The sequence below is a fragment of the Scyliorhinus torazame genome, chromosome 4 (genome assembly GCF_047496885.1).
Source record: "Scyliorhinus torazame isolate Kashiwa2021f chromosome 4, sScyTor2.1, whole genome shotgun sequence".
Taxonomy (NCBI): domain Eukaryota; kingdom Metazoa; phylum Chordata; class Chondrichthyes; order Carcharhiniformes; family Scyliorhinidae; genus Scyliorhinus; species Scyliorhinus torazame.
This window is the reverse complement of record NC_092710.1, coordinates 141,698,961-141,712,954: the sequence shown is the minus strand read 5'-3', so window position 1 is coordinate 141,712,954 and position 13,994 is coordinate 141,698,961. Positions and strand designations below refer to the sequence as shown.

The following is a 13,994-nucleotide window of genomic DNA, read 5'->3' as shown; positions in this document are numbered from 1 at the left end:
AGGAAAAAGGGCCATGTACTATGAATAAAGTAGCTATTATAACTGAGAACATCAACAATTTCATTGTACTTCTACACTTATAGAATTGGTTTAGTATTGTTTAGTATGCAATGCAACAAAAATATTTTTTGCTGAGAATTTTGTACATTTTTCACTGGTCTGTCCTTCTTTGCATGCTGTCATCTGCTTCTTTTGAAATAAGCTGTAAAGAAAAGGAAGGAAGTGCTATTAATGTTGAAGCGGCTGATGTACCAAGAACGGCAACTTATTGTTCTATTTTTCAGGTGATATGTTCTGGTCTCCTGAGTATTTGCGTTACATAGAACTTGAATTGTTGTTCACCGATGCTCTGATGGGAAATTTGGTAAATGCAACATCTTGATGTGGTATATAGTCATGTAGTCAAAGAACACCCATGGTTCATGACCACAGTGAGAGCATTGCAGCAGCCCTGCATTTGGGTGAGGAAAATTGGGCAAGCTTTCTGCTTTTGTCTGCGATCCAACAATGCCTGCTGGAAGTGCATGCTGGTGCCAACTGTGCAAAACACTACTCACAGCTATGCTGTACAATTGGATCAAGTAGTCACGCGACACTCGATCTCTCCATTCACATGTGAACACACAAAAGGATTTGCAGGACTGGGATTGTCTGTCAAATTATATTTCCGCATACATTGTAGTATTAAAGGTGAACCGCAAAAATAACTGTGAGAAAAATAAAAAACTCTGCAGAGAAAAAAAACATTATCTGACATTGATGAGCCAGATTACTTAAGAGATCCTGAGTACAAAGTACTGCCCTTTGCTGCTACATTGTGGGAAAGAAGAAATTAGCTCAGAACTTGTTTGCATTTGTGACATCCCCTGGCAGAAATGCAACAGAAATTCTAGTGCAGCAATGTGAACATATAGTGGGAATGGATTTAAAATGGACAATATTTATACGGCAGCACATACCAACAATTTCATCAGTAAATACAATACCCCAAGGTAAAAAAAGGCTCAGAGCATCAGTGTGGGTGCTGATACATTGCTGAAGAATGATGTTCTGGCCTGTTATTTTATTGGCTTTAAAGTTAATTTTTTTTTTTGCTCCTCCTGCTGAGTGTTCTTATCTTAACTCCTTTCAATATTGGGTGGCTCACTCCCAGGTCATTGCAAATGGTGCACCTTATCTGGGGCAGCATGGTAGCACAATGGTTAGCACTGTTGCTTCACAGCTTCAGAGACCCTGGTTCAATTCACCGGCTTGAATCATTGTCTGTGTGGAGACTGCACGTTCTCCCTGTGTCTGTGTGGATTTCCTTCGGGTTTTCCGGTTTCCTCCCACAAGTCCCAGAAGACATACTGTTAGGTAATTTGCACATTCTGAATTCTCCCTCTGTGTACCTGAACTGGCGCCGGAATATGGCGACTAGGGGCATTTCACAGTAACTTCATTGCAGTGTTACTGTCAGCCTACTTGTGACAATAAAGATTATTATATTATTATTCTATTCTGGTACGTGTGCAAGAGCAGCAGTAGGTTAGTGATTGACAGAGATGGAGATCAGGGGGGAATGGGCAGTGATGGAGTTCATCTCATGTCACAGGTGGGTTTGGGTCAGGTAAGAGTTAATAAAAGCCTGAATCCTGATCCCAATCCACGTCTAATCCATCCACTTTTGGTTTAAAACAATGGCATGGAGGTGCCAAGCAACCAACCCACTTGCAGGAGGCATGTTGGCACCATTGATTTTGTAAGGAAGCTGGGTGCCTCATTTTAATTTACGAGTTAAAATTTAATGTTGGATGGCCATGTTTCCTGGGCCTCTGGAAACCCACCTGCTAAATCCAGGTGACGGGTTGCAGGAACAGAAGATAATCAATCAGCTTTCAGCTGCCCTATTGGATTCAGCATGCCTGCCTGGGCAACCCATCATGGTCAATCAGAAACCTATCTGACCATTCCAATCTTCTTCCTACCTGCCTCCCATAAGCCTCTGATCAACTCTCCTCTCAACCTCTGATCTCCTTCCCATCCCCAGGATTGTGACCCCATGTGATTAATCCTCCCTGTCAATTAGGATAGATTCCAGGTGGGGACCCTGTCAGTGATGTTACATGTTACACAGTTAAAACTCCACATAATGCAGGGGACCCTGATCTCCGACTTCTCGGTGTTCTACTACCCACGTGGCTCCTGTCAGATCAGGAAGTTAAAATTACCCCCTTATGCTCCTTCTGTGGCGAAGCATGTGCCTTCTGCTCAGCACCCATTATTGGTCAGGAGCTAACCTTTTGGTGATCCTGTGCCCTAACATTCTGGCACATTGCTTTACCCTCTGTCTTGTGACTGAAAGGCTTATATTTTACTTCTTGATGAACCTGTCTGTTTTGACTGTTGCCCCAGGTTTGATTGGACCCTGCTGTACTAGATGACTAGATACCATGTCATACAGTGCACTTCTTAAGTCATCGAGGAGTCTCTATCTAAAAAGAAACTGTGCAATTTAGGTATATTCGTTTTTGAGAAACACAGGATTTTTTAAGCTCATCTTCTTGCTAGGACAATAAGCACTTTCAAGACTGAGATAGATTTGTGTTTGGTAAGGGTATCAAGGGATAAAGAGTTGAGGTGCAGGTCAACCATAATCTAATTGAATGACGGAGCAGGCCCGAGAGGATAAATGGCCTACTTCTGTTCCTAATGTACCGCTGTTGCTTGGGTACTTGAGGTCATGTACCATCTATGGCAACTTGAGCAATCAAACCCCTTGCTCCCAAGCCTTTGCTGATATCACACTTTGTTCTATTGCCAGATGATGCATAAGAATGAGCCAGCCATCGTTCAGCCTTCAATTCTCTTCCTATTCCTGAGAAAATATTTGGCTTCTGCACTGTGTTTCTCACAGAACAGAGCCAACTTTGTTTTCATTATCACACTGTTTGTTGGCAGACGTGGAGAGGTAGTGAGACCAAATTCACAGTGCAATGCTTAGTTTCTCACTTCCTGCTGATGTCCAATGCACCATATATTTTAAGCAAGCCGGGAAATAATCACCTAATATTCCCACTGTAACCAGCTGGGAACCTCAATAATCTATGCAAATGGTGGTCCTTTGACATGTTGTAATTTTAGGGTCCTAATGGGTAGCAATAATTTTGAGCAAACTGTTCTTGAAGGACCTAACCAGCGAGCAAGATCACTCCAAAAATTCTCCAGCCAAGTTTATTTTTAATAATTTTTTTTGTGTGTGTCTGGAGGAATTCTTCCTCACCAGGCAATAATCAATCTGCTTGTCGCTGGACCTTCGTTGACCTTCCCTTGTGCCCCATGTGCCAGCCCTCCTCAACTAGCTACTGCTAGGTTGGCCCCACAGAGAAGTTGCTGCATTTCCTGTGCCTCATCCCCTTCCTAATTGGTGGGCTGCTTGTCAGCACTCTGCCTAATATACTGGCTGACACAAAAATTGACTCCTATATGTGGAAACTTATCTGAATGCAGAAGGGGAAACAGCGAAAGAGTGATGTTGACAGCTCTGCATGGTGTCGACCATAGAGGAATCCAAGGTGTGCTGTATTGGTGCTGCAACACGCCGCAATACCATGTAATTAAAATATATTTTTATCAAATTGATAACAGAGCTGGTGCAATTGTAGCATAGCATCTTTTAACCTGAAATTTTAAAGCCTTACCGGAGTCCAAGAGACCTTTTTTGATGAAGAAACTATAATAATAATCTTAATTCGTGGCACATGTAGGCTTACATTAACACTGCAATGAAGTTACTGCGAAAATCTAGTCACCACACAGGCACCTGTTCGGGTACATGGAGGGAGAATTCAGAATGTCCAATTCATCTAACAAGCACGTCTTTTGGGACTTGTGGGAGGAAACCAGAGCACCCGGAGGAAACCCAGGCAGACACAAGGAGAACGTGCAGACTCCGCATAGACAGTGATCCAAGCCAGGAATCGAACCCTGGTCCTTGGCACTGTGAAACAACAGTGTTAACCACTGTGCTACCCGTGCCCAATTCTTGAGGCATTTGCTATTCTTTGCATAGATGTCCAAATATCCATTAGAGGGAATACTAATGTGACCATCAGAGTCAAAGCTCTCATTTTTGTACTTCTCTCTCATTTGCATCAGTTAACAATGCCACTCCATGGATTGAGGGGAGACATGTTCTAATGAGTTAAGAGACATAGTAAACACCTACAACAAACTAATGTCATCAAAAATACTGATCATGAAGGTCCATTTCAAAGGTTAGTGGCATGCTAACACACCGTATCACAGAGTGAAGAAATATAATTTTCCCCAAATGAGTTTCTTATTTCAGATGACCTTTCTGCCTTTTTGGACAGTTCCACATTGAAAGAGTAGAGGAATCTGACACAGATTGAACCTTAGGTTCTCCAAAGTATCCCTCAGTGACTTGTTGAAGAAAAGCTCCAGCAGCTTTGAAAGGGACTTTAAGAAGTTGAAAACAAAAAAAAACTAAACTAATTTTGGGAGTGGGAAAGCCTGTGTCCTGCCCTCCCGCCCCCGCCCAGCTGCCATTATTCATAATGAATCAATTTATTGAGTAATTCTCTGGGGACATTTGTACAAATAGGCAATAGTCAGTCAGTAGCCTGTTATACATATTTCCTGACTTCAATGGAAATAAAATTCAAGAGAGATGCAGTCTGGCTACTGATTTGCTATCACCCATTTTACACTATCACACAAAATCCCCTACTCTTAGCGTGGTCTCAATGAAACCCACATCTAAAATGGTATCTGAAGAAGTGCCATTAAATCAAATTTGTATGTTTGAGGGAAGGAGGACAGGTAGAACAATCTAGAATCTTGTGAATGTATGCATTTGCTGAGAGTTTGTCTGGGAGTCCTCCTGATCTTGCACCATAACTTTGCCAGGTACAGTTTTCTGCCTTAAAACAATCAGTGATTGGTTCCTGATAGATGATGCTTCCTGAGAGAACTAAGCAGAAGTTAGATCTTGGAAGTGAAAGGAACTTTCTCTCTTTCTCCTGCTTGCTGAAGTGAAAGAACTGCTTTGTCGTTCTGAAAGCAATGAGTGCCTGTCACAACCTTTCTGTGAACCTGAAATAATGCTGAGTCTGCAGAGAAAGTAGACAACCTTGCCAGAGAAAACCAACTCAAGCCCAGAAGGAAGAAGTACCAAACCAAAGCCTTAACTTTGGAAAGACATGGGCTGGATTTTCCGCTGTCAGGATTCTCCGTTGCTCCGGCAGCACACTCATGCCCGGGGATTTCCTGATGGCGTGGGGCTGCCCACAATGGGAAATCCCATTCGCTGGCTGGCAGGATGGAGAATGCCGCCATCAGCATGGGCCCGCCACACCAGACAACTGCTGTGGCGGGACGGAGAATCCCACCCATTGACTGGAAGTCAACCCAGTGCATCAAAGATCCTTATCCTTTTATTTTTATGAATATTTTATTTTCCTTTTCACCACCATGTTGTTTATCTGTGTGTGTGTTGGTGTCTCGAGAATGGGGCGAGTTAGAAAGCGCAGGATGTTAGGAAAGGAGTAATAGATAGTGTGGTAGTATGTATTAGGGGTCATGTGGGACTGTGAAGCCGTGATGCTATTGGCTGACAGATCCCGGGTCCTGGTTGGCTGTTGACTCCTGGCTCCGCCCTGAAGGCGGAGTATAAGAACCCAAGCTTCTCCCCGCCGCTCCATTCTGTTGCTGAACTGCTGGGGACAAGTCTCGCTCAATAAAGCCTCATCGACTTCATCTCTACTCGTCTCTCTCGTAAGTCATTGTGCGCTACAATTTATTGAGCGAGCTTAAAGGATTATGGAGCTCCGGATCGCCCCGGAATGCCTGCGGATCAGCCCCCACGCAGCGAACTCGGCAGCAGTTTTTAAACACTGGCAAGCTTGTTTCGAAGGCTACCTCCGAACGGCCCCCGGCCGGATCACAGAAGACCAGAAAATGCAGGTCCTGCATTCGAGGGTAAGCCCGGAAATTTACCCTCTCATAGAAGACGCAGAGGATTTCCCGACGGCGCTCGCAGCACTAAAGAGCATTTACGTTCGCCCCGTGAACCAGGTCTACGTACGCTACCAACTCGCAACGAGACGGCAAAGTCCCGGAGAATCGTTAGAGGAATTCTACGCTGCGCTGATAATTTTGGGACAGGGCTGCAGCTGCCCGCCGGTGAACGCGATTGAACACACGGACATGCTAATTCGCGATGCGTTTGTGGCAGGTATGAACTCTCCCCAAATCCGCCAAAGACTTTTAGAAAAAGAGTCGCTAGGACTCTCAGAGGCACGGGCCATTGCAGCTTCCCTAGATGTGGCCTCGCAAAACGCCCGCGCCTATGGCCCCGATCGCGCGGCAGCCCCTTGGGCTCCGTGGACCCCCGTCGCGACAAACCCCCCCCTCCCTCACAGGCTTGCGCGGTTAAAGCGCCAGATCATCCCGGGGGGGCCTCTGCTATTTCTGCGGGCAAGCGAAACACCCCCGGCAGCGCTGCCCGGCCCGCGAAGCTATTTGCAAAAGCTGCGGCAAGAAGGGCCATTACGCGGCTGTGTGCCGGTCCCGGGGGGTCGCCGCAATCCCCGGAGAAGAACGAGCCCAGCGCATCCCAAACGCTCCCCAACCCCCCCCCCCAGCGTCCCATGTGAGACCCGTGGGCACCGCCATTTTGGGTCCCGGCCACCACGAGGGGGGGATGGGCGCCGCCATCTTGTGACTCCCTAGCCATGTGCGATTCATGGGGGCGGCCATTTTGTCCACCCCCGACCACGTGCGATCCATGGGGGTGGCCATTTTGTCCACCCCCGGCCGCGTGCGATTCATGGACGCCGCCATCTTGGATGACAACAAAGGACCCCAGCATCGACGGCTCCACGGGTTCCGAAGAAGACGCCGAGACACTACGACTGGCTTCGGTGACGCTGGATCAATCACGGCCCCGGACGCTCCAGACGACGACAACAACGGTGCTGATCAACAGACACGAGACATCATGCCTGATCGACTCCAGGAGCACCGAAAGTTTCATTCACCCCGACACGGTAAGACGCTGTTTTCTGACCATCCATCCAAGTACGCGAAAGATTTCCCTAGCTGCAGGATCCCACTCCGTAGAGATCAAAGGGTTCTGCATCGCGAACCTAACGGTGCAAGGAAGGCAGTTTAAAAACTACAGGCTCTACGTCCTTCCCCAACTCTGCGCGCCCACATTACTGGGATTAGATTTCCAGTGTAACCTGCAGAGCCTAACATTTCAATTCGGCGGCCCAATACCCCCACTCACTATCTGCGGCCTCGCAACCCTCAAGGTTGAACCGCCGTCCTTGTTTGCAAACCTCACCCCGGATTGCAAACCCGTCGCCACTAGGAGCAGACGGTACAGCGCCCAGGACCGGATATTTATTCGGTCTGAAGTCCAGCGGTTGCTGAAGGAAGACATAATCCAGGCCAGCAATAGTCCCTGGAGAGCCCAGGTGGTAGTAGTAAAGACCGGGGAGAAGCAAAGGATGGTCATAGACTATAGCCAGACCATCAACAGGTACACACAGCTAGATGCGTACCCTCTCCCCCGCATATCCGACATGGTAAATCGGATTGCCCAGTATAAGGTTTTCTCCACCGTGGACCTCAAGTCCGCCTACCACCAGCTCCCCATCCACCCAGGTGACCGCAGGTACACAGCCTTCGAGGCAGACGGACGATTATACCACTTCCTAAGGGTCCCATTTGGTGTCACGAACGGGGTCTCAGTCTTCCAACGGGAGATGGACCGAATGGTTGACCAGCACGGGTTGCAGGCCACGTACCCGTATCTCGATAACGTAACCACCTGCGGCCACGATCAGCAGGACCACGACGCCAACCTCCCAAAATTCCTCCAGACCGCTAACGCCTTGAACCTCACATACAATGAGGAAAAGTGCGTCTTTAGCACAAACAGGTTGGCCATCCTGGGATACGTAGTGCGCAGTGGGATAATAGGCCCCGACCCCGAATGCATGCGCCCCCTCATGGAATTTCCCCTCCCCCACTGCTCCAAAGCGCTGAAACGTTGCCTGGGGTTCTTTTCATATTACGCCCAGTGGGTCCCCCAGTATGCAGACAAAGTCCGCCCGCTAATACAGACCACTACCTTTCCCCTGTCGACAGAGGCTCGCCAGGCCTTCAGCCGCATCAAAGCGGATATTGCAAAGGCCACGATGCGCGCCATCGACGAGTCCCTCCCCTTCCAGGTCGAGAGCGACGCATCCGACGTAGCTCTGGCGGCCACCCTTAACCAATCGGGCAGACCCGTGGCCTTTTTCTCCCGAACCCTCCACGCCTCAGAAATCCGCCACTCCTCAGTGGAAAAGGAAGCCCAAGCCATAGTGGAAGCTGTGCGACATTGGAGGCATAACCTGGCCGGCAGGAGATTCACTCTCCTCACCGACCAACGGTCGGTAGCCTTCATGTTCGATAATGCACAGCGGGGCAAAATTAAAAATGACAAGATCGTAAGGTGGAGGATCGAGCTCTCCACCTTCAACTACGAGATCTTGTACCGTCCTGGAAAGCTGAACGAGCCGTCCGATGCCCTATCCCACGGCACATGTGCCAACGCACAAATAGACCGTCTCCAAACCCTCCACGAGGACCTCTGCCACCCGGGGGTCACTCGGTTCTACCATTTCATAAAGTCCCGCAACCTCCCCTACTCTGTGGAGGAGGTCCGTACTGTCACCAGGAACTGCCACATCTGCGCGGAGTGCAAACCGCACTTTTTCAGGCCGGATAGAGCGCACCTGATCAAGGCTTCCCGCCCCTTTGAACGCCTCAGTCTGGATTTCAAAGGGCCCCTCCCCTCCACCGACCGCAACACATACTTCCTGAACGTGGTGGACGAGTACTCCCATTTCCCCTTCGCCATCCCCTGCCCCGATATGACAGTGGCCACAGTCATTAAAGCCCTTGGCACCATATTCACACTGTTCGGTTGCCCCGCATATATCCATAGCGACAGGGGGTCCTCCTTCATGAGTGACAAGCTGCGCCAGTTCCTGCTCAGCAAGGACATAGCCTCGAGCAGGACGACCAGCTACAACCCCCGGGGGAACGGGCAAGTAGAGAGGGAGAACGGCACGGTCTGGAAGACCGTCCTACTGGCCCTACGGTCCAGGGATTTCCCAGTTTCCCGGTGGCAGGAGGTCCTCCCGGACGCTCTCCACTCCATCCGGTCGCTGCTGTGTACCACCACTAACCAAACGCCCCATGAGCGCCTCCTTGTCTTCCCCAGGAAATCCTCCTCCGGAACGTCGCTGCCGACCTGGCTGGCGGCCCCAGGACCCATCTTGCTCCAGAAACATGTGCGGGCGCACAAGTCGGACCCGTTGGTCGAGAGGGTTCACCTCTTCCACGCGAACCCGCAGTATGCCTACGTGGCGTACCCCGACGGCCGACAGGACACGGTCTCCCTGCGAGACCTGGCGCCCGCCGGCAACACACACACCCCCCCGACACCGATCATCCCCTCCCTGCCACCGGCGCACCCCGCGACCACCCCCTTCCCGGGAGGATCGGTCCTCCTCCCGTGTCCGCCCAGGAGTGAAACAGGAACAAACACCGAAACGCTCCCGGAGACGACAACGCCGGAACAAGCACCAGCACCACCACCGGGGCTGAGGCGATCGACGAGGAAGACCAGACCGCCCGCTCAACTCGTGGCATCGGCGTGACACCAAGAATGTTGTTGGACTGTAACAAAAAATGTTTCTCTTACTAATATTGTAAATAGTTTCACAAACCTTGTACATAGCCCAGTGTAGGGCGAAAACTGTAATGACATGCCCAAAATTTTCCTCCCAGGACCAGCCTTGTAAACCCCTACCACCATGCGAACCATCACCCCGCCGGGTTCATTTTTAACAAGGGGTGAATGTGGTAGTATGTATTAGGGGTCATGTGGGACTGTGAAGCCGTGATGCTATTGGCTGACAGATCCCGGTTCCTGGTTGGCTGTTGACTCCTGGCTCCGCCCTGAAGGCGGAGTATAAGAACCCGAGCTTCTCCCCGCCGCTCCATTCTGTTGCTGAACTGCTGGGGACAAGTCTCGCTCAATAAAGCCTCATCGACTTCATCTCTACTCGTCTCTCTCGTAAGTCATTGTGCGCTACAGATAGTCAGTTACATTTTCTGTCCATTTAAGTATAGTACTGTACATAATAAAAGGTTACCTGTGTTTTCAAGTTACAAACCTGGTGACTGTAGTTCACTGGGCTCAACCAAGGACCTTGGGTATTTTAAGTAAAATCTAATTTCACCTGTGTTGCGACCCCTGGTCAAGTAGGTCAGGAAGCGAAAGAGCGCAAGGAGAGCGGCGGAGGCACAGAGTGAAAGAGCGCGAGGAGAGCGGCGGGGACACAGAGTGAAAGAGCGCGAGGAGAGCGACGGGGAAACAGTGAAAGAGCGCGAGGAGAGAGGCGGAAACACAGAGTGAAAGAGCGCGAGGAGAGCGGCGGGGACACAGAGTGAAAGAGCCTGAGTGGAGCGGTGGGGGACACAGAGTGAAAGAGCGCGAGGAGAGCAGCGGGGAAACAGTGAAAGAGCGCGAGGAGAGAGGCGGAAACACAGAGTGAAAGAGCGCCAGGAGAGCGGCGGGGACACAGAGTGAAAGAGCGCGAGGAGAGCGGCGGGGACACAGTGAAAGAGTGCGAGGAGAGCAGCGGGGACACAGAGTGAAAAAGCGCGAGGAGAGCGGCGGGGACACAGTGAAAGAGCGTGAGGAGAGCGGTGGGGACACAGAGTGAAAGAGTGCGAGGAAGAGCGGCAGAGACACAGTGAAAGAGCGCGAGAAGAGCGGAGGGGACACAGAGTGAAAGAGTGCGAGAAGAGTGGTGGAGGTATAAAGAACCTTAGTTAGGCCGCACTTGGAGTATAGTGTTCAATTCTGGTCGCCACACTACCAGAAGGATGTGGAGGCTTTAGACAGGGCGCTGAAGAGATTTACCAGATGTTGTCTGGTATGGAGGGCATTAGCTATGAGGAGCGGTTGAATAAACCCGGTTTGTTCTCGCTGGAACGAAGGAGGTTGAGGGGAAACCTGATAGAGGTCTACAAAATTATGAGAGGCATAGACAGAGTGGATAGTCAGAGGCTTTTCCCCAGGGTAGAGGGGTCAATTACTAGGGGGCATAGGTTTAAGGTGAGAGGGGCAAGGTTTAGAGTAGATGTACGAGGCAAGTTTTTTACGCAGAGGGTAGTGGGTGCCTGGAACTCGCTACTGGAGGAGGTGGTGGAAGCAGGGACGATAGTGACATTTAAGGGGTATCTTGACAAATACATGAATAGGATGGGAATAGAGGGATACGGACCCAGGAAGTGTAGAAGATTGTAGTTTAGTCGAGCAGCATGGTCGGCACGGGCCTGGAGGGCCGAATGCTGTACATTTCTTTGTTCTTTGTCCTTTGTTCTTTTGACACAGAGTGAAAGAGCGCGAGGAGAGCAGCGGAGATACACAGTGAAAGAGTGCGAGGATAGCGGCGGAGACACAGTGATAGAGCGCGAGGAGAGCGGCGGGGACACAGAGTGAAAGAGCGCGAGGAGAGCGGCGGAGACACTGTGAAAGAGCGCGAGGAGAGCGGCGGAGACACTGTGAAAGAGCGCGAGGAGAGCGGTGGAGACACAGTGAAAGAGCGGCGGAGACACAGTGAAAGAGCGCGAGGGGAGCGGCGGGGACACAGAGTGAAAGAGCGCGAGGAAAGCGGCGGGGACACAGTGATAGAGCGCAAGGAGAGCGGCGGAGACACAGTGAAAGAGCGGCAGGGACACAGTGAAAGAGCGCGAGGAGAGCGGCGGGTCACAGTGAAGGAGTGCGAGGAGAGCGGTGGAGACACAGTGAAAGAGCGCGAGGAGAGCGGTGGGGACACAGTGAAAGAGCGCGAGGAGAGCAGCGGGGACACAGTGAAAGAGTGGGCGGAGAGCAGTGGGGACACAGAGTGAAAGAGCGTGAGGAGAACGGCGGGGACACACTGAAAGAGTGCGAGGAGAGCAGTGGGGACACAGTGAAAAAGCGCGAGGAGAGTGGCGGGGACACAGTGAAAGAGCGTGAGGAGAGCGGTGGGGACACAGAGTGAAAGAGTGCGAGAAGAGTGGTGGGGACACAGAGTGAAAGAGCGCGAGGAGAGCGGCGGAGATACACAGTGAAAGAGTGCAAGGAGAGCGGCGGGGACACAGTGAAACAGCACGAGGAGAGCGGCGGGGACACAGAGTGAAAGAGCGTGAGGAGAGCGGCGGGGGACACAGTGAAAGAGTGCGAGGAGAGCGGTGGGGACACAGTGAAAGAGCGCGAGGAGAGCGGCGGAGACACAGTGATAGAGTGCGAGGAGAGCGGCGGGGACACAGAGTGAAAGAGCGCGAGGAGAGCGGCGGAGACACTGTGAAAGAGCGCGAGGAGAGCGGCGGAGACACTGAAAGAGCGCGAGGAGAGCGGCGGAGACACAGTGAAAGAGCGCGAGGGGAGCGGCGGTGACACAGAGTGAAAAAGCGCGAGGAGAGTGGCGGGGACACAGTGAAAGAGCGCAAGGAGAGCGGCGGAGACACAGTGAAAGAGCGGCAGGGACACAGTGAAAGAGCGCGAGGAGAGCGGCGGGAACACAGTGAAAGGGCGCGAGGAGAGCGGCGGGTTCACAGTGAAAGAGCGCGAGGAGAGCGGCGGGTCACAGTGAAGGAGTGCGAGGAGAGCGGTGGAGACACAGTGAAAGAGCGCGAGGAGAGCGGTGGGGACACAGTGAAAGAGCGCGAGGAGAGCAGCGGGGACACAGTGAAAGAGCGCGAGGAGAGCAGTGGGGACACAGAGTGAAAGAGCGTGAGGAGAGCTGCGGGAACACAGAGTGAAAGTGCGCGAGGAGAGCGGCGGGGACACAGTGAAAGAGCGCGAGGAGAGTGGCGGGGACACAGTGAAAGAGCGCGAGGAGAGCGGCGGAGACACAGAGTGAAAGAGCGTGAGGAGAGCGGCGGGGACACCGACTGAAAATGCGCAAGGAGAGTGGTGGGGTCACAGTGAAAGAGCACGAGATTTTATTTTTGTGTTTTGTTTTTTGGGGGCAGCAAGCTATCTTTGTATCATTTAGCAGAATCACCAATTTTAGAGGGTTCACTTGGGAGTGTAGCAGCAGTATATATATTTTTATTTAAGGGCCGAACGGGTGTTTAATCTTTTCTTTTTTTGTTTTTCCATTTAAATCTCTTCGGGAGTTCTGATCAGAGGGGATGGGGTCTAGGGCAGTTGCATGCTCCTCCTGTGGGTGGTGGGTGGTGAGCGACACCATCGGTGTCCCCTCTGACTACACACGCGTTATGGAACTGGAGCTGGATGAACTTTGGATCATCCGGGAGGCGATAGAGAGGAGTTACAGAAAGGTAGCCACACCCAAGGTCCAGGACAAGAGTAGCTGGGTTACAGTCAGGGGAAGGAAAGGGAATGCGCAGACAGTGCAGGGATCCCCCGTGGCCGTTCCCCTTCAAAACAAGTATACCGCATTGAATGCTGTTGGGGGGGATGATCTACCGGGGGAAGGCCCTAGCGGCCAGGTCTCTGGCACTGAGCCTGGGTCTGTGGCACAGAAGGGAAGGGGGGCAAATAGAAAAGCAACAGTGATCGGAGACTCAATAGTTAAGGGAACGGATAGGAGATTCTGTGGTCGCGAACTAGACTCCTGGAAGATATGTTGCCAGGGTCAGGGATGTCTTGGATCGAGTCTACAGGATTCTTAAGGGGGAGGGGGAGCTACCAGAAGTCGTGGTGCACATAGGCACCAACGACATAGCTAAGAAAAGGGATGAGGATCTAAAAAGTGATTTTAGGGAGTTTGGTTGGAAGCTAAAGAGGAGGACAAGCAGAGTAGTGATCACATGATTGCTACCGGCACCACGTGCAAGTAAGGCAAGGAACAGAGAGCGAGTGCAGCTGAACATGTGACTACAGGGCTGGTGCAGGAGGGAAGGCTTCA

At 51.2% G+C, this 13,994-nt stretch overlaps 1 protein-coding gene across 11 annotated transcripts in view; it reads left to right on the top strand.

Moving 5' to 3' along the window:
• LOC140410506 (myelin transcription factor 1-like protein) overlaps window positions 1-13,994 on the top strand; it is a 676,895-nt gene that overhangs the window by 125,977 nt on the left and 536,924 nt on the right. The gene's annotated exons all lie outside the window — the stretch shown is intronic.